The following is an 18,846-nucleotide window of genomic DNA, read 5'->3' on the forward strand; positions in this document are numbered from 1 at the left end:
TGTTATCTCAATTTAAATAGCCTTCGGTCCTGACCAGTATAACTATATTAAATCAAATAACATTCTATCCACTTAGCTTAATGGATTTAGGTCAGAATTAATATAAATGAAGATGTATCTATCAATATGGTCAACATAATGACTCAAAGACATAGAAGTAGTTAATACAAATATTTATAAAATTGAGAGTAACTATTTCTGTAGATGCAGAGATCAGTATCAAAACCATGACCTTGTTATTATCAGCATGCCCTCATGATTTTGCACCATAAAACCAGTTTGAGTCCAAACTCAAAATAGCCTGTCATTTTCTCTGGCATTGTTTTACACACATAAATTCTCATTTCCCTTAATAGCTCTTCAGTAAGTTTCTCCTGTTGCATTCCTGCCTGCAAACTGTCTGCCCACAGAATGCCATCAAACCACATTACTTTGGTATTAATCTACCTGAGACTTGATGGAATTTCCTAATGGAGAGTGTGATCACTATCTTTCTGTGAATCCAGAAGGGATCTGGTCATGCCATATCAGAAATGGAGAGTGGAAATTAAGCTGGCAGCTAGCATGGGAGGATAAAACTGGACCTTTTATTGTTAAGTAGACTTGGCCAAGGGTGATCATATTAAAGACAGATGCTCTTGTGCATTTAGGTAGAAAATATTTTTTTTCTTTCTAAACTACAAGAACTTTTAAAATGCTTTACTTCTGAACAACTTGTTATAATTTTTAGTGTTAGGGAAAAGCTTAAAATGACAATGGGAACATACTTTTCTTGGGGCAGGAAACTCTCACCCATTCCGTCTTCCTTGAACAGAATACCTGGAGTCTGTACAGAGGAGATAAAACATATGCTACTGGGTCACCTAAGCTTATTACATGCTAGGGAGGATCTAAATTATCTTGGGAGACTATCATCTGGTAGATAACAAAATCTGTAGTTTCTTTCCAGTTTGCTGCTTATTCTAATGTATTCATGGAGAATCATGCCCTCAGTTAAATGAAAAGTGAAAGCACTCTTGCAACTGTGAGTGTGTAGCTGTTGGAACTCTGCTGAGGAAAGATAGGTTCAGCATCATGAAAAAAGAAATCTTGTTAGTGAATATGCCCCTCTGGTTCATCCTCATTTTCATATACCTGAGTTACTTGGAAGTGAGAGAAAGGATGTTTTTAAATGCTTTAAATCTGTCATGAAAATATCGCATGTTTCATCAGACAAACACTAACCTGAGATAAAAGTTCAAGCACTCTAAACAGTTGAACATCTGTCACATGCTGAGCTTTGCACCTTTAATTAGATCATTTGCTTGAAAAGCTGAAGCTATGCCTAGCATGTCAACAGTGTGATTCTACAATTTTGTAGAACAATCTAGTACTTCTCTTCCCTTGTGAAGTAAATGGTTGCTCAAAAATTCAGGAGAAAAGAAAAATCCTCTGTAAAATTTTCTGCAAAAGACCTATAGGTCCTGACATTCAAATAGTGAAACTCTGGTTCTAAAGTTTGTGTGACCTCTATATTTCAAAAATCTATCTAGCCTACATTTCCTCAGTTGATGCTTTTCAAAACTGTGCAATGGGACACACACCATCTTCTGACTATGACTTATTATCATTTTGCTGATAATGTTTCCCTTTTTTCGTATCATAAAAAGGAGGAAAAACAAAGGAAACAGAATGCTCCTGCCACCTACATGCAGGAAGTTTGTTCTTAATTATCAGGGTCATCTGGGTTCATTGCCTCTATCTTCATTTTGAATCCACATCTTTAGAAAATGCTTTTTCTTTCACAGGAAGATACCTCAGCCATTAAACAACAAACAATATGACATGGAAGCTGTGTCCAAACTGCACGAACATTCCTCAGGAAATTCTCTGTCTTGCTGAAATTTTTTCCCCTCTGTGTCAGTTCCTTTCAGCTTAATCCAGGCAACTGCCTCAGGAGGTGTGTCTTTGGAAGTTTTATCTGATTATGGTCTTGGGAAATATCCTGCAGTTCTTCATACTGTTCCCAAGTATTACACAATTTCCTCTAAGAGACATTCTGTCTCAAAACAAAAACATGTAACAAGTATCAGTTTTCTATGAAAATCAAAACAAAAGCTTTCATAGATGGGGCGAACTTGCAGAAATTATTTACTTGTGCAATACTGAAGAATTATAATACTAACATTTCAATTAACTTATCTTGATACTCCTTTTCAAAATTTTACAGTACTTCCTTGACATCAGGAAACACTAATGCATTAATACTCTGATTAGGTGCATCAGAAATCTTAATTTCCGAATAACCTGCTTACTGAATTAATTTATCAAAAAATCTTCAGAGTGAGATTCTTACGGAAAATATCTGGTCAACATGCCACAGGAAGAACTCTTACACTTATCTCTGCAGTGTCTGAGCCAATAAACATGAATCAATAAGTAACTGTCAAAATCCTTGGATAACCAGTTCAGATGCTGAAGAAAAATACTAAATTCAGAAAATACATGATTGAAGACATGCTGCACCATCCTTACAATGTTGGAGTGCTTGCTTATTTCTTGATGCCAAGACAATTATCACTCACAAGTAGCAAAAAATTTCAAGGAACAGACATGAAAATAGTAGATTAGGCTCCCTAGGTTATTTACTTCATTGAAGACAGGGAAGGTAATTTATGGGCTAGTTTCATCAGGTACCAAAATGTTCGTTTGCTCAATGATTTTGCAACCATATTCCATGGGGCAGAATATCAGCACAGGCTTCTTTTCACAAGTTGCTGTATCAAGTCTACGTACAAATCAAAAGCATGAAAAAACTCAGTCTAGCACCTATTGCATTTAAGTCTGCAATTTAACTTAAATGCAAACTCACTGGAAAATTGAACTTATGCAAAAAAATCTGGCCATTATCTTTTATTTCAAGCACAATCATGTGCATTTCCTCTCATTCAACAGTGTGCCTGTTCCTGAAGAGGGCAGATGCTCTGTTCTGCTCTGCCTGAGCACTTTACTCAGTCCATCACTTTCTCCTCTATATCCTCATTTTCATTTGATATCTTCATAAATTCTTAGCAGGTCCTAAGAAAGTTTGAAAGAACTGAAGTTAGCTGTCTTGAGCTTCCAGTAGATATAGAAGAATTTAGGCTTCTTCAGCTATTTGTGATGAATCCTGCCTAACCCAACAAACACTGTGGTAGTCATAGCAGCTATGTGGTGTGAGGCTTCAAGTTAGATGTCATCCTCAACCTGTGCAGTATGAAGCCCCTGCTCCTAAGAACCCTTGCTACTCCTGTGAAATAACCTGAAGAATAGTATTTCATTATTAAGTCAGACTAAGTAGCCAGAAATGTAAGAACCATCAGTCCTTCTTCTAGAGGGAAGATGAAATTTGGCAATAGGAGAGAGTAGAAGAAGGAATCTGGTTTCTGGTCCTATTATTTTTGGGTAATGACAATCTATTGTACCTTCTTCTGTGCTCATGTGGCTGTGTATCACCATGTGTCTATGTATCAGCACCACCACCCATTCCTTTAAGAACCTAGGAATAGACTATCTACCCTCTAGCATTTTCAGATACCTGACAATAGTTATCTTGTTTTCCCATAAACATAAACAGCATCTCAGTAAGCTTGGATTGATTTGGGGTTTTTTAATAGGCAGCTTTGCGCATGTGGAAGCAACTAAAGTGTTAAATAGAGGGATGATCAAATTAATCTCACTTTTTCTGTACCTATGGGTGTATGTTGACCCCATGGTTTTGACTTTGATCCCTCTTTTTGATCCCTCTTGAATCTCCTCACAGCTTTAGCAATTATACAGTGCTGACATTTTCTGGCTCACTTCCAATTATTACAATTTTCACACAAGATATTTTAAACAGAACTCGTTAACTTTCTGGTTTAATTCTTGCCGTTCATCATTTCACTTCAGTATTGTACCTAAGTAATGTTCTACAGCAGTTCCTGCTGTTTAAAACACCAGAGTCCTTTTGATAATACACAATTAAGCTACTTGAAGAATGTCAAGCATTTTTGTTTTCATTCAGATTTCTGTGCTTGTTAAGTACTCTATTCCTCTTGGGTATTTGGAGGGGCTTTGGGGAGGATTTTTTGTTTATTTGTTTTGTTTCTTTCTTTTTTGTTCCTCTGAATAAAATCCAACCCATTCAACCCAAAATATTAACCTTAGCACAATATTTCTCAGAAACAAAAGAGAAATTCAAGGATTGAAGAGCATTAAAGCATACTTTTTGCTTCATAATTTTGTTATTTGTCAATCCATTAGCAATATCCTAACTTAACAAAACCAAGTGATTTGCACTTTGAAAAATATGCTTTTTTTTTTTTTTATGAAAGCAAAGTTGTTAGAAGCATATTTAAAATCTCATGTTGGAATCAGATTACAGACCTAGTAATACATAACCTCTGCAGTCTGAAGAGGGTCAAAGGTAGAGATTGAAATATGGTTTAGACAATAAATGATCACCTATCAATTGGATTCTTAATTGTGACATAATTTAATTTAAAATTTTTTTTTAAAACCCAAAACACACACCCTATTGGGATTACTAATCACAGGTGTTGTTTAAAATCAACTAAAATACATACAGTTTTAAACTTAGGCTTTGATCCCATTTACACTGCTGAGAAGAAATATGTGGTTAATTTTATTTGCAGCAAATTTCTTAAATTAAAAAAAATCTTGTTTCATTATGATTTTTGTTGATGTTTCAGTAAGAACCTCAATATAGTTCACAAGAATTAAGTTCTTAAGTGTTCACCATATTGCAATACTAAATCAGTATTTCCATCAAGATTCAAGTAAAGGCAACCAGACTTCTAATTTACTCCAATAACAGATATAGAGTCTAGCTAGGATTTGCTACCATTATTACTTTTTAAACTTAAAAATATCAAAGACAAAGGCATTTAAGAATAGACACATTATTATTTTTTGAGGAAGCCTGGAGAAAACTGAAGAATTAGGTAAGGTAAAGCACAGGGTAAGGCAATTACCTTAATTAATTAAGTCTCCAAAAATCATTTTCATGCATACTACCCTGATGTCAGAAATTGCACAGAGTCAAATTAAAAAGTACTTCTGTTTTCTGAGGAAAGAGGAAGACATTGACAAGAAGGCCACTAGGAAATTTTTGTTAACTTCAACTGAATCATTGCTGCCTTCAATGACTGTGGACAGTCGTTATTTTCCATGCACAATGACTTTGCACAGAAAAGCACAAATCTTAATTTTATGTTTTTCAAAATGGATTTTTCCTTCGTAACTCAACCTTTGATTGTTGCAGGAGTAATCCTGTTTTGTTAAGTGATGCCTCTGAAGACATTGTATGAAAAGAAATTAAATGTACTTCTTTGTACCCATGAGAAACATCACCACCAGTGAAATTCCTAACACTCCCAGGAATAAGTGAATAGGTACACAGTAAGGCTGTGCAGTTCTCTGGGGAGAGATTTTTCTGGACTTGGTTAGGCTTTTCTAGTTTTGGCCGACATACTGGGGCTAGGAAATATCGCTGGAAGTTGGACCAAACCCAGCTCTAACTGAAAGTTTAGTCCTTTTTGACAGCAAGACCTCTTCTAATCTGTCCTACCTCGTTACAGTGGTCATCCTACTTCCCCTCTGCTTTGTCTTACCCTCAGCCTCAGCCACTGTAATTTGTTCAATTTTGACCACTCCGTTGGTCAAAAGCTGAACATCATCACTGGGTAACACCTTGGACTTGTACAGCTACAGCACCAGATGGTTTGAAATGTTTGAAAGACCTAGCCATAGCAATGTCATACCAAAACGTGAAGGGCATAGAGGAAAAGTACTTGTGAAATGTAGTCTGAAAACCAAACAACCTATTAGCTGTTGGGAAGATGACACTTCTTCACTTGGAAGAAATTCAGGACCCTCAACTGCAATTTCCTCTAAGGAAGAGAAATTTTGTATACAGATAATTTTACAGATACATCTTCTTTCAGTCAGTCTCATGTGGCTATTTGTTATCTGCACTAAAACACACAGACACAGCAAGGGAGGATTTCAGAGGCGAACACAAAAGTGCTCTTACAAAATATTTGATCCTCCTTCCCCCCAAAATTGCTGCCTTAGATCTGATAAAAAGCTTTTCTGTAGTAGAAACCCAAATTAAAATTTTATTGACAACCTTTCATTTAGAAAATAAACTGCTATTTGAAATAAAAGTAAAATTGCCCAGCGCAGCATGGAAATGAGGGTTTGGAAACTAGGAGATTCATATTTAACACAAGAATTCTATGTGGATATTTGCTAGACTTCTTCCAGTACATGAGATTTAAAGGGTGGCTATCTTTAAAAACATTGATAGAAAAATGATGAAAAGCAAAAGGAAAACTTCTGAGAACTACATCTCACTGAAATCTAACTCCACTCTTTTGGTATGACTGCTTAGATACTCCATGGTACTCAAAATAAGTTGGCCACTACAAATGAAATGAATCTCCTACACTCCCACACAATTTTACTCTCCTGATAAGGAAATTGTGTGCATGGTGGGGGATTTAGCAGGCTAGGAGGTTACTCCGAGGCCATGCACCATCTGTTTGATCAAATGCACATATACCATCACTCTTTCAAAGCTTCGTTTTTTTAATCCCTCTGGGGTTTTTGTTTGGTTGGTTTGTGGGGGGGTGGTTAGTAGCAAATGCACTTTTATAGATCATTTTGCTTAAATCTTCATCTTTGCAAAAGTACCAGGAAGGAAAAATTCCAAGTGTCTTTTGATTGAAAAAATAAATAATGAAGTAGAAACCCAGAAAAGAAACTGCAAAAACATTTTTTTGAGCATCAAGTTCTGTAAATTATAAATAGTATTGCAAGATATTAAGGGGAATTACTCCTTCCAATGGCCAGTGTAATAAAAGCTCAAATCTTGTTCAATCTATTCTCCTCCTATACCAGGTCATATTGTAGGTGATGTCACTAAACAAAAGGGAACCAAAACAAAACAAAAAACAAGCAACAGCAACAACCTCCCCCCACTGGCAAAAAAAAACCCAACAAAACAAAATCAAAAAATCACATACACAAAAAAAACCACAGGACAAACCATAATGAAACAAAAAAAAAACCACCTTAAAACAAAACAAAACAAAACAAACCACCAAAGAAACAAAACATCTTCCCCCTCCCCCCCCCCCTTAAAAAAAAGGCCAAAGGCCAACACCAACAACAAAAACAATTGGAGTCTTGGAGTTATTAGGAGATTAGAGAGGCTATCCAGAACTGTTTCACTTTGTTTTTCAACCTTCTAAGAAAATTTATTTGGAAAGGAAACCTCATACTGTACTTCAGCCTGAGAAAGTAAGTGAGAAATAGTGTCAAAGAAACACAGCAATATAGACTTTTAGTAAGAGAAGACTTGGAGGTAATATCATATGGTGAGAACAGATGACATAGCTGGGCATGAGGGAGATTTCACTGGTACAGTCTTAAAAGGATATCTAATGTGCTTTACAAATAGCATGTCAAAATTTCTGCGTAAGAACAAAAACAGAGAGATGCTTCAGTGACACTGAGAAAATGGGTCCAACTCTGGGATATGGCTTGTTTCTTGAGTCTGACAGTTCTTACAAGATGAAACCAAATAAAAATTAATATTATTGTTTAACTGCAAATTATGCAAGTTAAAGGATTGATAGCAGAATCCCCTCTTACTGATGTAGTTAGTAAACATACCCAGGGATATGTGGGGTAAAAGGTGTTACTTGGATATAAAAACAATAAAACTGAGAGGGGAATCAGGTGAATCTGTGAAGCGAGGAGATTTAATATAATTTCTAATTTTGAAAGGGAGTTCTCTATGAGGCTGTGCTCCTATATAAATTTGAAGCTCTTATGCTCCAAATTTATAATGTTTCTTTTTCATGTGAATTTGACAAAACCACAAGTGCTACTGCATTTTTTCTTTGGAATGGGCAAATACAAAAACTCCATTCTGCCTGTCTATGTAATTTCATAAAATATGTAGAGACTCCAAGAAACTCAGAGAGTCAAACTTTTTTCTGTGCTCGGGTCAAAATAATCTTATGCAATGAGAGAAAAGGAATTCTGTGCTGTACAAAAGCCTGGGCTTCATCTTTCTATATTTATTTGTGCTTTCCTGGTAAATTTGTTTGCCTTTTGCTAGATTTTCATCTTGACTGAGTTTACTGTTCTGTTGCCACACTCTACGGGGGCCAATCTGAAATTCAGTTTAGGAACAAGCCCTGATTCCTCATAAAGTTGTGCAATGTAATTGACTAGAAAAGCTTTCAACAGCTTTTAATCATCTCAAATGCTATGCAAAAGGCACTTCTCTTATCACTAGATTCTGCCTCTTCCTTCCCTCCAGAGAGCTTTCAAATTGTGATTGAAACACTGATTTATAAAAAAAATAAATTATAACATAAGCTTCACCTTAGAATGCTTTCATTTAGTAGGCTGGTCTGTGTATGTCTGTATTCTTAAATAGGAAAAGTGCTTGTGCTTATTTTGACCTCTGCTGCTCACAAAGCTAAAAGTCTAGTTTTACCTGTTCTTAGGTTCTAAGTTCACTGAAGAGACCTGAAGTTTTGGAGCAATCTGTGTTTTCCACACTAAAGATGCATGATTATTACTCAGGAAAATGGGACTCAGGAATTTAGAGCTGAGGTGCCATGGCAATATTATAAGCTACAGCATCCATAGTAACAGGAAAAAAACCCCAATTCATCAGGCACACAAAAATGGTGCATTCATTAATTATTGTTTGGTTTCATAACTGAAATGTGATAATAGTTTTGGCATCCAGAAACTCTCAACGAACAGTTGAGAGCTGAGTAAATTGCTACCTATACTCTTGTCTTTTGTCTTCAAATTGGACATTTGCACTGAGAAATATGTTTAGGTTGCACAAGAAATAGAACCACTTCAGCCAAAACTACAGTGTGGCAATCACTGAGGAGTATTGGTATCAATTTCTGTGTGTGAACAATTTAAAATGATCTCTACTTTTGCTTTTCATGTGATATTAGGTGATACTAAATACACCATATTTCAACTGATGAAGAGAATCTAAACAGATGTGTTCCTTTCTTTATCACTTTGGTTATTGTTTACTATGAAAGATGTGTTGAAAATTTTGAGAACTAATCTTTCTATTGGACTCCTGTCCTGGTTCAAACAACAAAATACATAACAGTTTGGTGGCCTTTAAATCTCAAAGTGTTTTCTAGGCATGTGTTTTAACACTGTAATTTATCATTTGCCATTTTGCAATTCTTTAAACAAAAGTTTCAAGATGTTGACTTAAGTCAAGAAAACAAAACTCAGGACTAGTCTGGAATGTAGCTAGAGAATTCATCATCCAGTTAAGACAGATATAATTTTTTTTTTCCATGTAATTGAGAGAAGGATGTGAAAGATTACTGCATCAAGTTCTGATTCTTGATTCTGAAGTGGTCATAGGGAAAGGAGGTAGTGGACTTTCATGTGGAATTGATGGTGAAGTACATTACAGACACTGAACTGCATCTAATTATATTAATTCAATAAATGGAATAAAAAAAGTGCCTTCAAAATCGCAAGGGAACCACAGTAGAAATAATTGCTGTGGTGTGATAGTGATGTAGTACTTTTTGTGAGTAACTGTGAGAGTCTGTCTGAAATATCCCTCATCTACCTCACGATCCTCGTTGGGGGACCAGTGAAGAAAAGACCCCCCGTCTAGCCCTGTAGGAGAAAGTCACATGCCAAGCGGGGCCCGGAGACCTGAGAGCATTGCTAAGTTTTTGTTTTCACGGGTGTATTTGCTGTATGCTACACTGAGCTCAACAAGAAGAAAGAAGGACATTCTGACCTTTTTGCAACAATTGCTCTGGGATTTTTCCCCACCTCTCGGCCTGGCTGGACTTCTCCTGAGTTTCAGGGCTGTCCCCCAAAGAAGACCCCTCTTGCTTGTTTGCAATCACCATGACAGACAAACTGAGATGTAAGAAGCCTCTTCACCAGAGAAAAACTGAGACATGAAATCCCTATGTGAGAAGGCCCCCTCTCATACTTTCCAAGGACTGGGACTGAAACCCCCAACCCAGGGGAGGTGTGCGGGGTGAGGCAAGTTGACCAAAGCAAGATGGGTGTTGCAGGTGCAAGCAGTGGACCAAGAAGACAATGGCTCTCATCCACTGATGAGAATATGGACTGTGTGTACCCTTTCTAAACACTATTCTTTGCCCTGAAGATACAATAGACTACCTTTGATTTGGTTTCAAAATTTATCCCCCTCCCCCATCAAAAAGGAGTATAATTGGAGACCAGATGAACTGCACCCCTGAGATCTGCCCAGACATGACCTGGTGAACTCCATCAGCTGGACATCGAAGGACTTTGCCATTCTACTTTTGGTAGCTATATACCCTTTTCTTTTTCCTCCCTCTTTTCCTTATTTTTCCCTTTTTCCCCAATTCCTCCCCAACACATTTTGCTGTGGTTATTTCAATAAGGTGCATTTGTTTTGATTATCACTGCAAACCCCCTTGTACAGTGTCAGTTCTTTTGCACTCTGAGATCACAAACCATCACGAAACCCGTCCGTGAGGACAGCTCGTGACAGTAACTGATTATAGCAAATGTATTTTCTGAAGCAGCAGAAAATGTTAAATTTTAAAATTGAAGGTTACTATCAGTAAAGTAAAAGGTCTCTAAATGTTGAAGATTAAAGCATTTTCTATCAAGTGAAACTGTTCAAAATTAAAAGATTCCAAAAACCCAAATTCTTTTACATTCCGTTAAAGAGTTTCAACACCTAGTAAATGACTCACTCAACTGATTCAAAGGAACATCTTTTTTCCTTTTTTCCATGCCAGGTCTCCTCCTTTACACTTGTCATATGATACTGTAAAAGTCCTGCAAATTATGAATAGAGCATTTTTTTCCTAGCTTCGTGCTCTAACCAAATGAAGGTCTTATCCCTAATGAAAATAAACTATTTTGTGTGGTTGTTTCAGCAGTATAAAAAGAGTTTCAAGTCCTCTACTTAAAAGTCAAAATCATTGACAAATGAGAACAGTTCACCCATACTTCAGCAAGATCCTGCCCAAGTGGCAGGATTTGTCTTGAGTACATATTCGCCCACTTGTAACTCTGATGTTAGCCTTCAACCATAATTGCACACACATCAGTTTTCCCTGTTTTAAGTTTGCACACTTATCACTTAACTGCTGCATGACTCACTATGTGCCTTTGAATGCAAGTACCCATTTTTTTCCAAAAATAAAATATCTCCATGAATGAAAGAGTATGTTAAGTACATGAAAGCAAGCATTGCCTTTTGAATGCTTCTCCATGAGCAGCTGACAATAAATCAAAAAGACCCTGATGTTCTTTCTGCACATATTCATAACATACACTTTTCTTCTCTGGTAAATGGGCATTTCTATAAACAGGAGAAGAATTAAGGACACTAAAGTGTATGCATGCACAAGTGACCAAATAATAACATAAAATCAAGGACATGGAAGCCCTTATTTTAATTTATTTTATTAAAAGCAATTTTTAGCAGTGTAGAGTTTTCCTTGCTCCTACCATTAATGATTTGTCAACCCCAAAATATTTTTTATTGACTTTAGGAGGCTAATGAGAGTAACCTTTCCTAGGAAGAAAAGATTTCCTTAATACATGGAAAGAAATAAATAGAAAGAATTTCAGTCTTTCTATATGAGGCTCATGGCAATATATTTATAAAATATGGATTGTCAACAGCTAAATGGTTTCCTTGTAAAAGTAAATAAGACATATGGAAACCATTCTAAAAAACTTATTAGCATAGTCACACTTCAGCAGTCATCCAAACTGTACAAAGTTACACGAAGGCACATAGCATCACATAAAATATATTACATTTTGCTACATTTTGCATCACATAAAATATATTACATTTTACACAGTCAGCTATTTCAGCACACAGCTTTAATACAGGATTCAGCTGTATAAACAAAATATAAACTGCCATCTAATGCAATAATAGGGAAAACAGATCTAAGGTACATCAACATCTTTGAAGTCTTAATTTAAAAATAAGTTTGCTGCTTCTATTTCAGCCCACCTTGGCCAACTTAATGATCCTGCAAAGCAAAAAAATTCAGTAAAATATGTACTGATACCAGCACTGTAGTATTTGGCATCATTTGGGCTGGTAAGAACCACAGCAGACAGCAAAATTTGCAACAAAGACAAAATTTCCATCTGGATCCCAGGAGATGCATTCCCCTGATGGACCATTGGTGCTGATAGTAGCAAGGTGCTGTTCAGGAGTCTTTCCCTAGAGATGAGTCTTAACAAGGGAAAATATAAAATTCTGTCTTGGTCCCAATCAAGGCATTTTTTTAAAAAAAAAGTTTTTTATACAGCTGGATAAATATTCAAAATTTTTAGCAATATTTCAAGAATCATAAAATTTGGAAAAAGAGTACTATAAAATCTACTGACCTTGCATTACTCTTTAGGTTTTCATCCTAATTCTGAATAATGTGGGAATTTATGTTCTCATTCCATTCCATAGTGCAGGATGGAATGAAATGAGAACATAAATTCTTAAATGCACAATATGAATGTCCTTACTTCACAGTTTTATGATCACTGCTTAGATCTATTTAACTACATTGTTTTCATTCCAGAATTGTGCTGGGAACTGACAATCAAGCAATTGCCTTGATTTTCGTGTCACATTTTACTTGTCTAACTTTATGATCAGCACCAGCCATAAACTGGGGCAGTTAGGGTGAGGTGTAGCTCTGTATACCACAATCAGACTACTAAAGATTAGTTTCTAAGAGCTAAATCCTATTCTTTATGTAATCCATCAAATCATACCATTGCAACAAGTCATACAACAAAAAAAGGTGATTTTTCTTCCTCAAATATTTTTCAGATCACTGAGCTGAAAAAAATGCATGAATGAGGAGTGTATAATTTCACAAAGGGTTTAGGGCTTGTTGCTGCAAAGTGAAAGAATTTCTTTGATTTTTAAAGTGAAAATATTTAGTATTAAACTTATTAACCAAGAATAAATTGAAAACATAAATTCATAAAATTTATAGACACAGGTGACAAATATCCCTTACTGAGAGCAAATTTCTACAAAGTGAAAGCTAATCTATCGAGTATAGCTCAAAAGAATAAGTATTCTCATTAAAAGTTTGCAATTTCATTTAGCATTTTGTGTATTTATTAATTTAAGAAATTACCCCAGCCAAAAGAAGTTGGTTTATGCAATAAGCATTGCTCTGACTGGTCTCTGAAACAGGGATTTTGACACTCATTGCTTTTGCTCAATGCAGTAATGATCTGTAGGGAAAAAAAGAAAAACAACTCTGCAGGCTTAGTCTTTATTGTAGAATTAAAACTGTATATCAAATCTTTTTAATAATCGCCAGATCTGCAACATAATCCTTATTTACATTTAACACTGCCGAAGCAGGTAAAAAGGTCAGGAGCAGCCCAAACCTACGCTATATGCAGCTCTCAAAACCAACAGCATTATTAAGTTCAAGAGAAATGACAGCTTGCTTTGTCAAACTGCACTATATTCCTCAGATCATCTAAGCTCAGAGTGCAAATATGTCATTCACAAACTCAGCACCTGGAGAGCACCAAGGAGTGCACAGCTTGAGCAGGACACCAACTGGGCCCAAGTTCAGTGCTGGAAAAATATCAAGATTGTGGCGCATCTACATATCCTTTCTGTGTGATTAAAGGTAACTACTAGGCAATACACCTTTTTATTTTCCAGACAGTTTCTCTTAGTTCCTGTAATCACTAAGCACCAGGGTTTCAGTAAAGCATCATAAGCCCTCTCCCTCTTTGGGGACCAGTTAGCTAACCTTTGCTAAGAAGGCACTACTCAGTGTAAAATTGTTGTGCAAAAGTTGAATAAATGCTGAATAACAAACAGCCAATGGCTAGAAATGGCTGTGAATTTAATCATGTGGTATCTAAGGATTTTTCCTTAAAAAGTCAGATGCATTTCAGATGTGACAGTTCACACCTTTCACTGTACCAACCTTCCTTAAAGACCCTCTACTGTCTGCACTGGAACCTTTCTTCTGTTCCCACTTTTACTGCTTTCTATACAGCACCTGCAAAGGAAGAGAGAAACCTCAAACTGGTAACTCTTCCATGGGTTGCTTGATAATATATTGCAAATAATGGCATGGTATTAGGGGCATTTTCTTTATTTAGCACTAACCTTCCAAAGATTTAAACATGAATTTGCTTTAGTATGCATGGGTCGATACAATTCCTCTGAGCCGCATTGCAGAATGAGGCAGCTTGTGCACCCCTGCAGGATAAGAAGGAGATAGTAGCAGGAACAAATTAGAAACTCCTTATTCCACTATTACTCTCAAAAGGAATGTTCATGAAGTGATTGTATAGCAAAATCTGGGCTTTTTAAAAAGTGTCTGAAAACAATTGGTAATATAAACAAATCATATAAAAATTCAAACATTGGCAGTGATTAACAGAAGGGTAAGCAGTTGGCAATGACCTGAGCTGTTTATAAAAAATACAGTTACAAACACAAAACCACGTGAAATTTTCTTCTTGGGATGGGTGGAGGAATTTTTGAGCCTCAGTAAACAAATAAACTATTTTTTTACCAAATAAATTATTCCAGTACAAACTAGAAAACACATATACAAAGGCTTGTAGAGCAGCTATAGTGGTGAAAAGATTCTCTTGCTGCAAAGAACAAAAATCCTGCTGAATTTTCAGTTTTTTAGGCATGCAGAGACTAAGGTGGAAGTGTGACACTCAGAGGTGGGATTAGTAGTACTTGAAGAAAAAAAGAGACTTGTTCTCTTTTTTCCCAGTGTGGGGAAACGCCATTGGATTTTTAGACAAATGTGAGGAGAAAAGCACCCTGGAATGACCGTTTCCTCTAAGGAGAAAGGGCTTCAATAACTCCCTTTTCTTCTGCCAATGAGAGAAATGCATACCAGGGAATGAAAGTGAAAAGTAAAACTGTGTATTAACAAAGCAAAGGACAGGGAAAAAGGAGAATTTAACCTTACACAGGATGATGCTTAGACCCTATGGAAAGTGACCAGTTTGATCTTTTTCTTGTATTTTTCAATTCAGTGTTTGGTTTGATGCACTTGTCCAATTTGGAAGTGCTCTTGAGAAGACGATGACCAATTGGAAAGACATCAATATCATCTTCCATGAGATTCATCCTTTATTTTCTTGAGAAATCTGAGATCTTGTCTTTGTATCTGATTTACAACCTCCTGTTTATAATAGTAGAGCCACTCGTACAAAAATCATAAACAGTTTTTTGCTCTTGGATAACTGTACAAAACTGAGGCTGTGCCTTCCACACAGTATTTCAAAATCAGAGACAGCTTAGAATTGTAAATGGGATTACATGAATAGCTATGGTACACAGAATCAGGTGTAATCAGCTAGTAAAACTAAACCTAAGAGGAACAGCCTACATATCAGACAGATGCACTCTTGCAGAGATTTCTATAGTCCCAAATTCCTGAGGGATCCTGATACATTCAAGTACAGGATGAATAAACTATTCTGTATTGATTAATAGCAGTCAGAGAGAAAGACAGTGGATTTTCTCAAATACCATGAAGCTACGGATAGTAAGATTATTGAAGAACAAGTCAAAGTGATATAAAATCAAACCAGGCCTAATGAAACGACGCGTATCTCCAAACATTTATAAAGCAAAAATCTGCTTCTTTTGAAATATAAGTGATGTAGGAAATGAAAAATTAAAAAAAAAAAATTAAGACAAATAAATAACCGAAATCTGAGAATAACAAAATGTCCACTTGCCATATTCGCTGCGACATCAGGCTATCTCTGAGGTTTTAATGAACAAACCTGGGCTCAGATTCTGCTCTGTGTCCTTGAGGTTCCTGGTAGTAGCCTGGGTCACAATTTCAACATAAATATCCACACTGTGTACCAGAGAGTGTATGCCCTTTGTGAGTCATTAGAAGATTTCTCCTACTTTTGAACTGAGAATTGAATTGAACATGCATGTGTGTGCTCCATAATATGTACTATAATCCTGCAAATATCCATCATGTACATGATAGTACAGGCAATATGTTCCAGCAAAAAAGCCAGAATTTAATACAAATTTTGATCTGTTTCATTAACTGTTGTAGTTTGGTTTTTGCTTTGTTTTAATCAGCTTTCACTGTCTTATGCAAGTGAAAAGAACTGTGTTCTGTTTGTTGTTGCAAATCACCCTTCAGCACCACCTCTTAAAAATGCACAACATGATGCTATGTAGTGTTCTTTCTTCAACTTTACTCAAGTGATAAAAAGACTACACCACACCACACTTAGAACAAATATTAGCCCTTTTTGCAATCAAGAATTTTTAGGAAGTATTTATTCATAAGGAAGACTTAACTGGTATTAGTAGTACTTGAGAAAAAGTTAAAATTTGGTGCCATAATCAGTAGTGCCTTTTATGAAAGGTTAATTTACAGCAATCCAAAAAAACATGCTGATCTTCCAATTGCTTTAACAAAAGACCAATTCCGCTTCACTGGTTTTAATACTACTTTTTCCCACTTTATATCAAGAGAAAGAAGGAAAAAAAAGACAAGAAAAAAGAAGAAGAAAAAAAGAAAAACGAGAAAAAAGAAAAAAGAAAAAAGAAAAAAGAAAAAAGAAAACAGACAGAAAGCTGTGTTGTTTTTAGAGATTTTTTGAGGTCTTTTCTGTCTATCTATTCACTGACTATCTCCATCACATTTCAAGTCCGGACTCCTGACCACAATCAATTAGCTGCAATGCTTGCCAGTCACAAGGCAGTTGATGGTCAGCTCCTTCCATACCCAAGTGGCACAATTAGTCCATGTTGATTTCTAAACCTCTGCTCCTTGATTACTGGACTCTGATGAACATTTATTCTGAGTTTCTTAAGTCTTCATCTTTGTATGAAATCTTTTCCTGTCCAACCCTCAACAAACTATTTGAATTTCACAGATTTCAGGCAGCATGGCTTGAGACTCACCCATTACAAATACAATTTACAATGAAAGGACAATTTTGCATCAAGGAGGAAAAAAGAAACTGTAGTCAAAAATAGCCAGATTTTGGGTGTTTATGTGCAGAATCCTTTACTGAAGTATTTCCATTTTAATTTTCCTTCCTACATATAAAGCAAAATTTGGAAGACTGCTCAGGGTAGCACTTTTCAAGTGCTCCAATCCAACATAGTTTCCTTTGTCTTTATTGTTTCCTGATAAAATCTTGTATATGGATTCAGGTTGGATTGGGCTTTGAGCAACCTATTCTAATGCACAGTGTTCCTTCCCACCCTAGGGGGGAGGGGGAGTGTAAAAGCACAGTCTTTTAACCCTAATGGTTCAATTATTCCATAAACCTCGTTTTGCATTGGGTGACTTCATCTAGTATCTTAGTAGAATTTCAAATATGTGCAGTACCTTTGTGAAATTTTTTTCTTCCATTTTAACCAGGATATTGTTTTCATCTCTCAATAATCCAATAGCATGATTTGTCTGAATAGAGGCTTCCTCTATTAAGACCTTGTGGAGAAAAAACACGTAGTGTTAAGCCTATAGTAGCAAGTTAAACAACATCCAGGGGCAATTCCAAGTACTAGAGTGCAATTTTCTTTAGCAGTATCTGATCAGTCCCTGATTTTTGTTGTGCTAATTAGAACATCACTAAATAATTTCTCATGTGCTTTATAAGATTTAGTATGATAGAGTAGGACGATCATGTTAATAATCAAGAAATTTTAACTTCTCTTATCTTAACAAGCAGTAGATGAACTAGATAAATAATTCTTTCAAGGTAGAAGAGTTGTTTTCCTATCCAAAACTTAACCTTGCCCATTCCTTCCACATGGAAGGAAAATTTCCTCTCTTCCATTCTAAGTTTTCTGAGCTTTGTAAGTGAACCCAACCAGCAAGAAAAATTGCTATGGTTCTTATGAATAGGTGAAAGGACACATCCTCTTCAGCTGTATTTTTTTGCAAATGAGTTTTCACAGGGTGCTGAAGCTACCTTTGGTCCTTAAGGGGTACCATATAGTTCAGAAACTAGTTATAACTGAGTTGTGCTTGAGGAATCTAACACACTGGGAGAAGTGACTTAAACTTTTCTTATCAATCTATCAATAACTGTGTAATATGGTTTCATCAGTAATTACAATTCTGCCAGTAAGATTTTTTTTAACTGATAAAGCAATTCCTTATTTTCCCCTTTCAAACAAGCTAATATAAAGTTTGTGGGCTTCTTTTCTTCATTTTAAAATATTAACTGCCTTTATGATCTTTCATGAATGTTCTTAACAGTTATTTTTTTAATGTCCAATTAAGTTTCTGACACCTGTAAGAGGCAACTGGGTGGACTGGTAACAAGACAAAATTCCAGCCATTTTGGGATATGAAGACTTCTTGGTTTTTTCGGCTTATTTTTTCTGAAAAGGAGGTCAGATTGAGACAATGGATTGAGACTGCCAAAATAGGTTTTGAATATTTAGCTTGAGATTGGTCCCATGGTCCACATGTAACATCAACCACCAGAAACTGCAAATTTCCTTGTAGCTTGACCATTTCTGCCACAGAAAGATGGGTTGATATTTCATGGCACAAGATGTAAAATAAAATCCTAATGTATTATATAGATTATTGCACCATAAGGAATAGGTTTAGCTAGCTTTATAGCATTAATATTTTTTATATTTATTAATATTATTACATAAAATTTGGCTGAAATAAATTTTTACTGAGTTCTACATAAAGAAAATACCAGGCAGAGCAAAAAATGAATGCCACTGGATCTGCAAGCAAGATTTAATAT

Source organism: Agelaius phoeniceus, chromosome Z (assembly GCF_051311805.1).
Source record: "Agelaius phoeniceus isolate bAgePho1 chromosome Z, bAgePho1.hap1, whole genome shotgun sequence".
Taxonomy (NCBI): domain Eukaryota; kingdom Metazoa; phylum Chordata; class Aves; order Passeriformes; family Icteridae; genus Agelaius; species Agelaius phoeniceus.